The sequence below is a fragment of the Leptonychotes weddellii genome, chromosome 6 (assembly GCF_054177405.1).
Source record: "Leptonychotes weddellii isolate Sample4059 chromosome 6, ASM5417740v2, whole genome shotgun sequence".
Classification (NCBI taxonomy): domain Eukaryota; kingdom Metazoa; phylum Chordata; class Mammalia; order Carnivora; family Phocidae; genus Leptonychotes; species Leptonychotes weddellii.
Window position 1 is genome coordinate 7,296,317 of NC_138374.1, and position 14,089 is coordinate 7,310,405.

The 14,089-nt window shown below is 47.4% G+C and overlaps 1 long non-coding RNA gene across 1 annotated transcript; it reads left to right on the plus strand.

Annotated features, from left to right (window-relative positions):
- The first annotated feature begins 9,874 nt into the window (after window positions 1–9,874).
- On the plus strand, window positions 9,875–11,445 carry LOC145722017 (uncharacterized). Its single transcript, XR_014146052.1, has 3 exons — window positions 9,875–9,895; window positions 10,550–10,658; window positions 11,315–11,445. It is a non-coding gene; the product is annotated as an uncharacterized LOC145722017 (long non-coding RNA).
- The last annotated feature ends 2,644 nt before the right edge of the window (window positions 11,446–14,089 follow it).

The following is a 14,089-nucleotide window of genomic DNA, read 5'->3' on the forward strand; positions in this document are numbered from 1 at the left end:
TGTTCCTGAGGGAGCTTTTACTGGCTTTCCATTTGAGTCATGCTTTAGACTTTGAGCAGTGACTACCAACCTCTGCACGTGGGGATGTGTCAACAGAGATGCAGCGATATGCAATGGAAAGAGAAATATTCCGGGGTCATCGACTAGCCCACCAAGTAAACATCACTGGATACAAGCAGCCCTGGACAAAGGCATTTAGAACTAAATGATGGGCAGGGGAAGGTTAACAAATGGCAGGCACACAGGCTCTGATTTGTGACATGTGACTGTGCAGAACATAAATTATACAGCTGCTTTCTGGGCAGGGCACCTGTTAATTACTTTATTCAACCCAGATTCGTACCTTGGCAAAAGAGGTTCTTAGAAAAGAGTTAAGCCTGGTGTGGACTGCAGTCTGAATTTACAGAGTCAGAATTTGGGAGGTGGAGGGACCTTGCCAGGGGCAAGTCATACCCGCAGGCCCAAAAGACCTGTCACAGGTGGGACGTGGGTCAGTGGGACATTCCCTGGAAGCCTTTCCTGGACGTGGAATCTCAAAATAGTTGAAATGCAAGTGTCTTGTGATGTAGGCAATGCATGGATCCTGCTCTCTGGTGAGGGCTTCTTTTTTAAAAAAATATTTATTTATTTATTTATTTATTTATTTATTTATTTATTTATTTATTTATGGGGGGGCAGAGGGAGAGAGAGAAGCAGACTCCCTGCTGAGCAGGGAGCCCGATGCGGGGCTCGATCCGAGGACCCTGGGATCATGACCTGAGCCGAAGGCAGACGCTTAACGACTGAGCCACCCAGGCGCCCTAAATCCTTTTTTTTTAAACAAAATTAAGGTTGTATACTCTGTACACTGTAACGAGGGAGATGAGTCATTTATACGTTTGTCCAAGCCCCTTAGAATGTACGGTACCAGGGGTGAACCCGAAGGTGAACTACAGACTGCGGGTGAGAAGGACGCGTCGGCGTTGGCGGAGATTCATCGACTGCAAGGAACGTTAGGCTCTGCTGGGGTTGTTGATAGTGGGGAAGGCTGTGTGCGTGTGGAGGGGCGGGGGGTATATGGGATTCTCTGTACCTTCCTCTAAATCCTACCGTGAGCCTGAAACTGCTCTTAAAGAACCAGTCTTTCATTGAAAGGAAGTTAAGGCATAATGTAAGGCTGGTGAAATTTACACATAGTAAAATAAGTGTGCAGTGTGCTGAGTTTCAGCGAATGTATAACCAGCACCCAAATCAGGATATGGAACACTTCCATCACGGCGGGAAGTTCCTGGGCACCTCGCTGCAGTCAGTAATTTCACAGCTGTTTAAACTGTCAACTTTGAGCATGTGGAGAGATTCGGCCAACTCCAGATGCTCTGGAAGACTCTCCTTGGTCGCCTGACCCCTGTGGGGCTGTCCCTAGCACCTTAGGAAGACGGGCCAGGTGGCCCTTGAGACTTCCTCGGAGAGGGCTTCCCCACCCAACGTTTCCTCAAAGAGGACTCCCCTTCTCTCTGCTCACAGCTCCCTGCCCCCCTCAACCCCCTGCTTCCCTATTCCCTGTCTCCCTGCCTCCCTCCTCCATTCCTTGCCCCTCCTTGCCTTCCTCTCTCATTTCCTCTCTTTCTTCTTTGTTTCCTTTTACAGTATCCAAAGCTGTATGTTTTGTTGATGCTTTGGTTTATTTCCTAACACCTCCCTCTCTCTGGAATATAAGCTCCCCAGGGGCCGCAGTGAGGTCTCTCGTGCACATCCACGCATCCCAGGCCCTCGGGGTCGAGTCCCTCTCTTGACACCCAGCAGACATTCACAGACTGTTTCAGAATGCACGAATGAACCTAGGGGAGGGGATCTGTGATTCTAGGATGGGAACAGTGGAAGAAACATTTAAAAATTACTCTCTGGGTAGGCCAATGCTGTCAGGGACTCTTAACTGGTTCCTAAGAGAAAAAGTACACCGGGACTGCTCTGTGTCCCCTGCCGTGATCCTCTGCAGAGTGGCAGCAGGGAACCTGGGGTAGTGACACTGTCCTCTCCCTGCTGCATGGGGGTGGTGAGGTGCCCTGCTCAGCTCACCCCAGCAACGCTGCCTGCTCTGCACATTGTACGTTCCAAGTAGATGCATTTTCACGGTAACATCGTATAAAGCACAGACATTTGAGAAAAAAGATCTGGCTTGAAGAATAGTCTCTCCTAATTACAGAAAGCTGTGTGGTTTGAAAGGGAAAGAGTTTTCCATTAGGAGGCCTCTAAAAATAGTCACTGTGATTTGAACCACCTTCTTCAGTTTCAGCCCGAATGTTAATTACATTAGCAAATCATTTTGGCAGCTGGAACAGGTATCCCCACCATCCACGGCAGCCTCTCGTAAACACTCCATGCTGATGGGAGCCCTCTGGAAACGTAGCTCTTTAGAACACACACACATGCACACTCAGCCCCTTCTGACGCTTCTCACAGGTGTCTCTCAGCATGAAGTTCATTGTGCTGAACTCTTAGGGGCAGAAACTCATAAATCCTCGAGGTGAGCTCCAGATGTGTAGCAGACATCCATCAAGCAGCTGGTGGGTGGTTGGAAATTTCCGGGGTAGAAGAAGACGGGGGCTGGTCATGGGGGAAGGAAGCAGTGCAGGCATCCTCCCTAAGCTTTCCCCCGGCACTGTGTAGGGCTTGCTTTCCATCATTCCGGCCCATGGTGGCTCGCGACCCTGCTTCCCTCTCCCCTTCTAGAAAATGCATGGCAACAACATGAATCCCGAGGAAACATGAGAGGTTTCCTGCACAGATTACTTATCTTTGGAAGGTCCCCAGGTCTTATGGAGCCAAGTTTGGGAAAATTCAGCACCCATGCAGAAAAATGTACTATTTATTATTATTATTTTGGTTTGGCATTCCATGGCAGGGAATTTGCAGTGTGAGTTTTATGAAGCGTTATGGCTTCTGGATTTAATTTAAACTTTATTCGGATATTGTACACACATGGCCGGAGGCTCAGAGACAGCTGAGTAGGGCTGACATGATTGATAGCAGGGATATTTGGGGAGAGGCAGTCCAGCAGACCCCTCAAGATCTCATGGCTGTCTGAAGATGGGCCACATCTACTGGAGTGGGGAGGCTCCCATGGGCAGGAGGAGAAGCCAGCCTTGGCTTAGCATCAGCCTGACCTTTGTGAAGGGTTTCCCATTTGTGAAGCATCTTTGATTCCATCTCTTTTCTGAGCTTGGTCAGCATTCGTATCCCATTTTATAGATGAGGAGGCTGAGGCTCGATAAGGTGAAATGATGAGGTTAGCCCGTGGTCTGCCCGTGCCTCCCTTTCTCACACGTTTCTAAGGAGACTTCTGGAATGAAGTTCAGAGACAAGGGAATCCGGAATGGGAGCAGGTGGAGGAGCGCAGGGGAGGCTTCCTACAGCGGGGTGTGGGCGAGCAGGAGTGTGAGGGAGCCATGGGGACGCTGTGACTTCGTTTCCTACCCGGCCATCACTGGGGGGGAGGGGGGCGGAGAGCGTGGGGAGGTGAGGCTTGGCCTGTGCATGCAGACCAGGGGTCTGGACATCATCTTCCAGATAGCAGGGAAGCACCAAAGGGTTTAACTTGTGCACTGACAGAGGCGGAGAAGGCAGACTTTCAGGGCAAGGAGCCTCAGAGCAGGACGCAGGATGGAGTGGGGTGGGTTTGCGGGGGGGCAGGCAGGGAGGCAGTGAAATGAGAGAAGTCACTGGCGGGAGGGTCTATGACTCTGCTGACTGGGTGACCTGACATGGGGTACACAGAACCAGAGAAGGGGGTGGCTGGGTGGGAAGAAGGAGGAGCCAGGAATGTGATGGGCAAGGCAAGCGTGAAGCGGATTGGGCCCGGGGGGCCACAAGGAGGTCTGGTGCCCCATGTGGTGAGTCGAGCCACTTCTGGGTCATTGGCATCCTCTATCCTGGACTGAAAGCTTCAGGCGTGCAGTCATGGTGCATCAGAAGGTCAGGGAGCCCCCAAGGTCACCTGCCAACCCCCCTGGTTTGCAGATGGGGCGACCAAGGCTCTGAAAGATTAAGGCAGAGAGAGTGGTGTCCCTAGAACCAGTGACTCGGGTCCAGTGCCCTCTCTTTAGACTGCTGTCTCTGGGACCATGGCTTCAGCATCCAGGTCACACCTTCCGGAAATCAGGCTGCCGTGTCCCTCGTCATTTTGTCCTGTTCCCTCTTTGCCTCTGTTGGAAGGACGAGTCACTGCGCGCGCCCATTAGAAATGGCTTTGCTGAGGGCAGCACGGGGCATTCGAATGCAAGCACCTCAGAAGAGAGCTGCAAAGCCCTGCTCTGTCCCGGTCTTAGGGTCACTTCCCTGCACGGCTGCCAGGCCCTGAGCATGGTCACTGGATGCGCTCTCAGGGACTCTGGCTTCCCAGGGCCAGCGGGGCGGTGTCTCCACGAGGAAGGAGGAGCGGGGCAGTGGTTGGTGCCCCAGTGGGCGGGCGAGGTAGGGGAATGGGGGAGGGGTGACAGAACAGGAAGCAAGGATGGGACAGGTGGTGGCGGAGGGGACAGTGCTGGTGGGGGTGAGTGGGGGAGCCCGATGTGTGAATGCGGAAGAGACACTCAGTTTGGCCAGAGAAGGGCTTCACGAATAACGAGGCAGGGGTGAATTTGGAAACACAGGTTAAGGGCAGAGTCAGGGAGAGCCTGTCCAACCTTGACCCTGCACCAGAAATTGTGCTCAGTGTGGCCCCGCCGCAGGGAAGAAGACATACGAAGTTAATGGTGGGGGCGGTGATAATATAATTGAATCCTTCCCAGGCTCTGTTTTCAGCACTTCACACACATTAACTCATTTACCACGTCCCACCAGTCTGTGAGGTGGGGACTGTTATTGTCCCCATTTTCCAGAAGGGGACACCGAGGCACAGAGCGCTGAGGGACCTGCTCCAGGACACAGCTGGTGAGTGAGCCAGCATCTGAACTCAGGCATTGCCCCAGGGCCCACTGTCTTAGCCACTGAACCCGCCTGTCTCTTAGCTCCTCAAGCATCAGAGCGATCGGGAGAGAATGAGCGACCAAGCGTGGCAGGGGCCATGAAGTAAACGAACAGGACGCAGAGCCAGGAAATGAGGGGAGAAGGGTGAATCCTAGAAACAGAATTGTCCAGAAGGGGCTCTCTGAGGAAGGGACATTTAACCTGAGCCCTGAATGGGGCGCCTGGCTGCCTCAGTCAGCAGAACACGCGACTCCTGATCTTGGGGTTGTGAGTTCCAGCCCCACGTTGGGTGTAGAGACTACTTTAAAAAAAAAAACAAACAACCAACCAAACAAAAAACCGAGTCGTAAAGGATGGAAGGGGTAGTATTTGTTTCGAAAGTATTATTTGGAGGGATTTAACTAGACCGGGGAAGGCTTCGTTTGAAAAAGAAAATACTGCATATTGGCTTTAATTGTTGTTTTGCTGTTTTTACTTCACCTCATCAGCCTTTTTTTTCTCCGCAGAGGGAGCTAAGCACCCGACTAGCTGGAGCGGAGTAAACGCACGGAGCTCGACAGGGCGGGCGCAGGTCCTGACCAGGCGGACCCAAGTCAGAGGCTGAGAACGTCCCAGAAGGTCTCCTATTTTTGTCAGGCTGTAGCTTTGCCTGGCAAACCGTGTTTAATTTGGACCTTTGGGGTGTTTAAAAAATTAATTGGTTTGGCTCCAGCTTTCTTCCTTTGAGAACAAGATCTGTTGTAAAATTTAAGTGGCCGTGCCAACTGGGGAATGTTCTCTGCACCTTGCGAGGAACCTCCTGTCCCCGGCAGGGGGCGCCCCCCCTGGGAGAAGGAGAGACTGTGCCCTGGGCTCGGGGGAGGAGTGGGGTCTCCCTCCTCACGTCGTGCACCCTTCCCTGGGGGTGGGGCAGGGGACCTGAGGGCTGGGCAATGATACAGGTGGTGGGATGGGATAGGATAGGAGGGTGTTCCAGATCTTCCGGCTGCGGCAGAAGGCCTGGAGGGGCCCCGTGGACGCAGTTGATGTGGACTCTTTGGAAGTTTCAGTGCACGACCGTTCGTTGAGCACATACTGTTAGCCAGCCGCTGGGATAGACCCTGGAGGGGACACACAGAAAAATCAGGCTCCGGACCCTGCCCTCAAGTTCTTTTCATGCAGCCATCCAGCCAGCATTTACTGAGCACCTTCTGCATGCAGGAGAGATGCCAACTGCTTTCCAATGTTTTCTCCCTTGGAGGAGATCACTGAGTAGTGAGGAAATCAGGGCTGAGCCCACACACAATGTCCTGAGGGCTGTGGGGACCACGTGCAGGACGCTGTGGGAGCCCGGTGGGGCGGGGAAGGAGGGTCGGCAGGGAGAGAGGACCTCCCCCCACTGCAGCGGGGAGGGCTTCCCCAGCAGTGGGACCTCAGAGTGTGAGCAGGAGTTTGCCAGGAAAGGAAGGGCCAGGGAGCAGCCAGGTAGTGGAACAGTGTGCACAAGAGGGGGGTGATGAAGAGAGAATGATGGGCATGATGTGGAGGTCTCCTTCCTCCATTAAGCAGTAACGAGCATGAGCCTCGCTCCAAAAGGGCAAGAAGACAAGTAACAGCCACATACCATGTGGCCAGCTTTATGCTAAGCAACCATGTACATTATATTACTAGCGTCTCACCACCGTTCTCTGCTAGGTCAGCATGGGCATCTCCCACTTCACAGATGCACAGACTGAGGCAAGGATGGTGCAGTCCGTCCCTGCCCCGGGCTGACAGCTAGTGAAAGGTTGGGTCAGGATGAGAGGTCCTACACCCACGTTGGTCTGACTTGGGGGGGGTGACCTGCCTCTGCTCTGGGCTGCACTGCCCCAGATGCACCACTGCTGACTGGGAAATTACGTTTGCAGGCTCTTTATATATTAAAATATACAATGTAAACACTTCAATATCTAACACGCCTCACTCCCACCTCCGGGATGAAGAATGGAAACAAGAACAAGCATACTTTCTGTTTTATCCATTGGACTGTGGAAGCTTGGGTTTAAAAAAAGATTTAAGGATTTGATCCAGATTGTTCCGGTGGCTGCCAACTTTGGTTTGATACACAGAGCATTGGATTTTCAGCCTTGAAAGCTAACCTTCTTAGAAATAGAAATGGATTCTTTTTTTTTTTTTTTAAAGATTTTATTTATTTGACAAAGACACGGTGAGAGAGGGAACACGAGCAGGGGGAGCGGGTGAAGGAGAAGCAGGCTTCCCACTGAGCGGGGAGCCCGATGTGGGGCTTGATCCCAGGACCCTGGGATCATGACCTGAGCCGAAGGCAGACGCTTGATGACTGAGCCACCCAGGCGCCCCTAGAAATGGATTCTTAGTATAAACTTCATAACTGGATGTGACAATTTAGCTTCCTTAGCATGGGGTGGGGGGGAGAAAAGGGGGTGAAAGGAAAGGGAGTGTTTGCTGCTCCCAAGAGCTCCCCATCTTTTATGCCTGAGCCCCTCTGAAGCTGCATTTCAGCACATGATTTATGACTCAAAGGGAGTCGGCAGCAAAGCCCAGGTGTGAAGGAAAGATGCCAACACTTCTAAAAAAATGTGTTTCCTGATTGTGCCCCTAAGGGTAGATGTAATTAAGCTGAATTTTAAAAACCACTATGCCTCTGCTTTTGGTTTATGCTCAGTGTTATGATCTTAATCAGGTAATTGTAGCTTGAGGGCAGGATCTATTTTTCTCACCGTATGGGGCTATTTATATAATTTAGTCCCCGGATGGCAAAAGGGCGTATTACAAATGATCTTCATATACTGCATTTGCTTACCTGTGCCGACAGCCGTTACTCCTTAGAAGTAATGAGAAAGGTAAGGAAGAATAAAGAGGGCACTCCACATTCCCAAGTAATTAATTTGGGCTGACTCTAGAAGGTAGTGCCATAAAATTGATTGGTTTATTTAATTCAGTGGAAAAGGGAAAAAAAAATCCGTCTTCTGTTTTCCAATGGCAACATAGAAATTGTTTCTGTGGTGTGCATCCTGAGTTAATGTACTATCCTCTTTTGATACAAGCATTTTAGCAGGAAAAAACTGCTTCTCAGCTAAATTTCTCTTTTCCATTGGGTTCGTCATTTTCTCTTAAACAAATAATGGGCATTCAAGCTTGGTGGCCGTGTGTGCATTTGGAATGCATCAGGGCATATGAGTCTAGTCTGCCTGTCAGATTGATGTCACCTGTCTCCGTGCCCTGCTCAGTGCTTGAGGGTTCCTGTGACCCCCACCTTGTCACCAACACTTGACATGACCCAGCTTTCTCATTTCTGTCCAGCTGATGGTTGCCAGTGGATACCTCCTCATTTAAATTTGAATTTCCCTGATTACTAAGGACTATGCATCTCTTTATATATCATTAGCCTTTTGAGTTTTCTGTCGGTAGCCTGTTCATATTCTTTGCTGTTTTGCTATTAGGGCTTTTCCTTTTTTCCTTCCTTATGTATCATGGATATGATTTTTGGGTCCGATTGAGACGTTGCTGGGTCACCTCCCAATGTGTTGGCTGCCCGCCCATTCGTGTCCTTCGTGGAACAAAAGTTGTGTTTCTCGGGGCACCTGGGTGGCTCAGTCGTTGAGTGTTGGCTTTCGGCTCAGGTCATGATCCCAGGGTCCTGGGATCGAGCCCCGCATCGGGCTCCCTGCTCGGCGGGAAGCCTGCTTCTCCCTCTCCCGCTCCCCCTGCTTGTGTTCCCTCTCTCGCTGTGTCTCTCTGTCAAATAAATAAAATCTTAAAAAAAAAAAATTGTGTTTCTCAATATAAGCAAGTTCACCAATTATTCCTGTTCTTATTTTCTCCTGGTGGTTTGTACTTTTGAGATTTTATTTAAGAAGTTTGTCCCATCTCTAGGTCCCAAAGATATTTCCATTATCTTTATGGTCTCACTTTTCACATTTAGTTCATTCATCCATTTGGTGCTCACCTTTGCGAGCGGTGTTAGACCAGGATCCACACTTAGTTTTCTGCCACAGAGAGCGGGATCTCCCAAGGCCGTATGGTGAGGATTCCACCTGGATTCATAAAAATGTTCTCATGTTGCGCATTGTTCTCGATGTACTACACATAACTCTGTACCTAAGCTCTCCCTTTTGCTACCTGAGTCTGTGGCTTGTTTTGTGCTCATACCATGAATTCTATTCCTTTTTTCTCTTTTCCTTTTTTTGAACTGTGGCTTTGTAAGGTGTCCTAATATCTAGTCAGGTAAATGTAGGCTATTTTAGCTATTTTAGGACTCCTTTCTTCCATATATATTTTAAAATAAGCTTATTGAATTTCTCAAAAAAATCCAAATGGATTTTTTCTTGCATATAACTTACTTATAATTATTTTATTTCTAGATTAATTTGTGTGTGTGGTGCTGTGTTTGTGTGTGTGGGGGGGCAGAATTGAATCTTTATAGATGCTAAGTAGGCCATGAAAGAGTATGGAGTATCTTGCCATTTGCTCAGGACATTTTCCATGTACTTTATTAAATTTCAAGACTGCCTCCTTGCAGAGCTCCTGTATTTTTGGTTAGACAAATTCCAAAATAATTCCAGCTTTGATTAGCTAATATTGTGAATTTATCTTATCTTGTATTATATTTTCTGGTTTGTTATTATTGATGTAGAGAAATGTTACTGATTTTTAAAAAATTTATCTTTTATTATTCTATCTTGCAAAACTATGTTTTATTTTGTCTGATGATTCTAATGGTCTTTCCTGGAGAAATGATAAGATTATTAATCTCTAATAATAAAGATTTTTTTCTCTTTCCTTCTTAAATGTACACATTTCCTGTCCTTTTCTTTCCCTGTAGCATTGCCTACAGCTTCTAGAACCATAGGAAGTAATTACAATGATGGTGGACATCTGGCCTTGAATCCAGTCTTAAAGAGAATGCATCTAACTTGACTCCATTACTTATCATGTTTGCTGTGGATTTTTGGTATATAGCCTTTATCAAGATAAGAAACTTCCCTTTTATTTGTAGTTTGCTAAGGGTTTCTTCCCTAAATGGGTGTTGAATTTTAACAAATGCTTTTCTGATTCAGATACTTCATTGACAATTCATTGATTCATATAATCATATAATTTTTGTCTTTTAGTCTGTTGATGTGATGAATTACATAGATTTTTTTTTCTTCTGTTGAACTATCCTTGTGTTCCTAAAACAAGACTGTCTTCCTTGTACCATATATAAAAATAAACTATTGGATTCAATTAGCTAATATTTGACTTAAGGATTTTTTGTTCATTATGTTCATAATGAAATGAGCCCATTATAGTCTTATGTTGCCACTCTCTGATTTTAGAATCAAGATTACATTAGCCACATAAAACGATTTAAGTAGCTTTCACTTTTTTTGTTTCCCAGAATAAAACTTTCGTAAGATGGGAATTTGGGCTTTTTAAAAAATTTGGCAAATTCATTTGTAAACCCACTGGAACTACTTTATAAAGACTAGTTGACTCCCATTTTAACTTTGGGTTCTCTCTTGTTTGGGTTCTCTCTTGTGTCAACTTTGGCATTTTTTATTTTTTCTAGGAATTAAATTTTTTAACTTGCTAAATTCACATTACTTTCTTATTATATTTTTAGTCTCTATGCTATCAAGCTCAGTGATGTGGGGAGATGAGGGGATGTTCTCCTACAGAAACTGCAGTGAGACTCCTGGTTTGGGGTTTGGTTGCCTGAGAACAGGCTACAGGTAGGTATAGGTTGACTTTTCCATCCCTAGGGCCTCCCCGAGTTTGTGGACCAACTGCATTTGGGATTGGTGTTTTAGACAGCCCTGCACCCTGACAGCGGGGAGAGACAGGGGAAGGCCTGAGCTTCAGGCTTTCTAAACCCTTTCTTCTGATTCTGGGCCAGAGTGTGGCAGCCCCATGAACATGGTAGTGGTGGGCTGGGGGACAGGGCAGTTTCTTCCTAGGCTTAGCTTCTTGGCCTTTTGCATTGAGCTTCTCTTCATGCAAATGAAAAGATTGCTCTCCTTCTCTTCATGCATTAAGTGACCACAGGAGCAGCTCCAGAATTTCTGAATTTGAGGAACCTAGATCTTAAGCAATCCCATTGGAAGGAAGGGCTAGAGAGCTAGAGATTTGCTGGGTGAAAGCCACCCCCACTAGAGCCCCTCATGACCAGCACCTGGGGCTTGTGCTACACTCTTACTCCACACTCGGCTGAGTGCTTCTTGGACCATGTGGTGGGCCAGGATTTCCTTGGCCCTGAGATTGTGAAGGGCATACTGGAGGCAGAGATTTTGCAGCTGGACAGTTGGAGCTTAAATTCCCGATTCAATCACTTGTTAAGGGGGTAACTATCAGCAAATGATTGGACTATTTCTGGTTCCCTCTGCTGCAGGATGGAGGAGAGTCATTCTCCCCTCACGAGGCCTGGGGAGGATTGTGTCAGTCAGGGACCCAGCAGGAACAGAGGCACACACAGATGAAGTGACTTGAATGAAGCCTGGATGCATGGGCGGGATTGAGGAGACAAAAATGGGATACCGAGGCACCAGAGACTAGTGACATCAGGCTTAAGCCTGCAGGAAGTCATTACTGCTGTGAATATTAGTAAAGGGAGTCCTCCCTAAAATGGAGTTGGGGGCTGACTGGGGGAGCACTCACGCCCCACCACTTGTCCTCAGCTGCAAATCCAAAAGGAAGAGACAGACCTTGCCAGGTGGGTACTACTTTGTTACCCAGCAGGAGGAAGAAAGTTTTTCCTTCTCCTGTGGCAACAGCCCAACCAATGAGAGATGGCCACAAATCAGCCAATGAAAAGCCACCCTAATTCAAAACCCCAATGGACATTTTGTTTATAACAGCTCTCCCGGGGCGCCTGGGTGGCTCAGTTGGTTAAGTGTCTGCCTCGGGCTCAGGTCATGATCCCAGGGTCCTGGGATCGAGCCCCGCATCGGGCTCCCTGCTCGGGGGGGAGCCTGCTTCTCCCTCTTCCCCTGCTCGTGCTCTCTCTCTCTCTTTGAAATAAATAAATAAAATCTTAAAAAAAAAAAAAAAATAACAGCTCTCCCAACATCCCCCTTTCCTCTATAAAAGAGTGTTCCTCTCCTTTGTTCTCTGGACTTGCCTGTGCTTTTGCCATAGCTGATTCCAGGTTGCAACTCTCTGCTATTCCTGAATAAACCTACCTTTGGTTGGTGACATAACTGTCAGTTTTATTTTTTAAGGTTAACACCACCCACTAGCCTGCAAAAACTGGAGCTGAGGAGGGGGGCTTCAAGGCAGCAAAAAAGATGCAGCCACCCCAGGACCCCTGGGGCCAAAGTAGGGAGGGATGGGGAAGGGTTGTAGGAAAAGGGACGAAGTACCCAGATCTCTCTCTCTCCTCTCTCCTGCCGGCACCTTCCATTGATCATAGCCCATCAGAAACCAGAGGGCGGGGATACTCAGCCCATGAGGGTCAACCTCCAGGATGCTGAGGGCTGAGAGGGATGGAGATTGGACCGGGTGCAAACAGACAAAAACCAGCATAAAACTTAGATGCAGTCATATCTGCTAGTTGTCTTGCACATAGTAGGTGACCAGGAAATGCTGGCTCTCTGGGGCTGGTGAGCAGCGCCTGGCTATTCTGAGTCCGGTGTCTCCCCAGGTGTCCATGGGGTTGGTTTCTTAACAGTTTCACAACAGCATTTTATGTTTACAAATGGAATCTCTCAAGCCAAAGCCAGTTTCCCCAGGTTGAAATGAAAATGAAATCAGTAGCAGAGGCACTAGTGAAGAAGGGATCTGGGTTGCAGGGGGATCCATGAACTAAGAATAAGGCTCTATCAGAAGATGCCGAATCTACAGAGCCTAGGAGTAAGAACAAACATGTTGAAAATTAAATATGAAATGGGTAATTATGTAGTAATGAGATGGGGACATTACAAAGGACACTGTCATTTAAACCACCACATCTCAACACAGTAATGAACGGGAAAAACCCTCCAGCTTCGTAATTATAATCATAGTTGCCATAACAACTTAGTGTCTCTGTCTGTGAGCATCTATCTCAAGATTATATTTTTAGCAACGACTGTGCCTGAGCATGTATTTTTCTTTATATAGCAGCTAATTTTTCAAATTACTGATCTTAAAAAAAAAACAAACCCACAATTCCGTCTTCATTCTCTCTGAGTGTAAAAGTCTCCGGGATAATTAGGGAAATGAGCAGGTGTGAAAGTCCGTTATGAAAAATGCTATGAAAGTATTGATGTCTTGACAACATTTGTTTCAACAGAATGTTCTTTGGACCTGTACACTCTATTGTTCCTTGTCAAGCAGCTTAACAGAAATCTTTGCTGTGCAGCTCATAAATATATGAAAAATTATTAGCTCTGTAAGGTGTTTGAGGATTATTTGACAAGTACAGATTTATGTTTTGTAACAGAAATTGGCTTAATGGAATCCTGAGTCTCAGGAACGAATGGATGAGTAAATAAACACAGGCTTAACTTGCTTAATAGAAATGCCCATAACAGATTCCCAAGTGAAGCAAACAATGGGTTGACTTTAAAGCACACCATTTGAAAAAGTCAGAAAGACCAGGAGGGATCCTGAGCTGCCATTTTGGTTTCTGAGTTTGTCTCCAGCTGGAAGGTTTGGTTTTATAGCATGATGAACGTCCAATAAAAGTTAACACTTTACCAAGCTCCACTTACACTCTCGGGAAATGCCAAAAGCCCTTTGTTAGGATTCCAGACTTGAGCTAAATAAACAAATTATTAGACTGAGTACAAGAAGATCTCAGAAAGCAGCACTCTTTGACGATGCCACAAAAAACCCTTAGCCAAGATTAGACATGCAGCAAGAGTTTATTGAGAAGTTTCTGTCTTTCTTGTGCTCTCTTATTTCTGTGGAGGATGTAAAATTAGCAGGTTGGAATAATTGCTGGTTTATTTTTTATTTTTTTAAAGATTTTATTTATTTATTTGACAGAGAGAGACACAGCGAGAGAGGGAACACAAGCAGGGGGAGTGGGAGAGGGAGAAGCAGGCTTCCCGCCCAGCAGAGAGCCCGATGCGGGGCTTGATCCCAGGACCCTGTGATCATGACCTGAGCCGAAGGCAGACACTTAATGACTGAGCCACCCAGGCGCCCCTAATTGCTGGTTTATAAAGAGCTTATAAACACC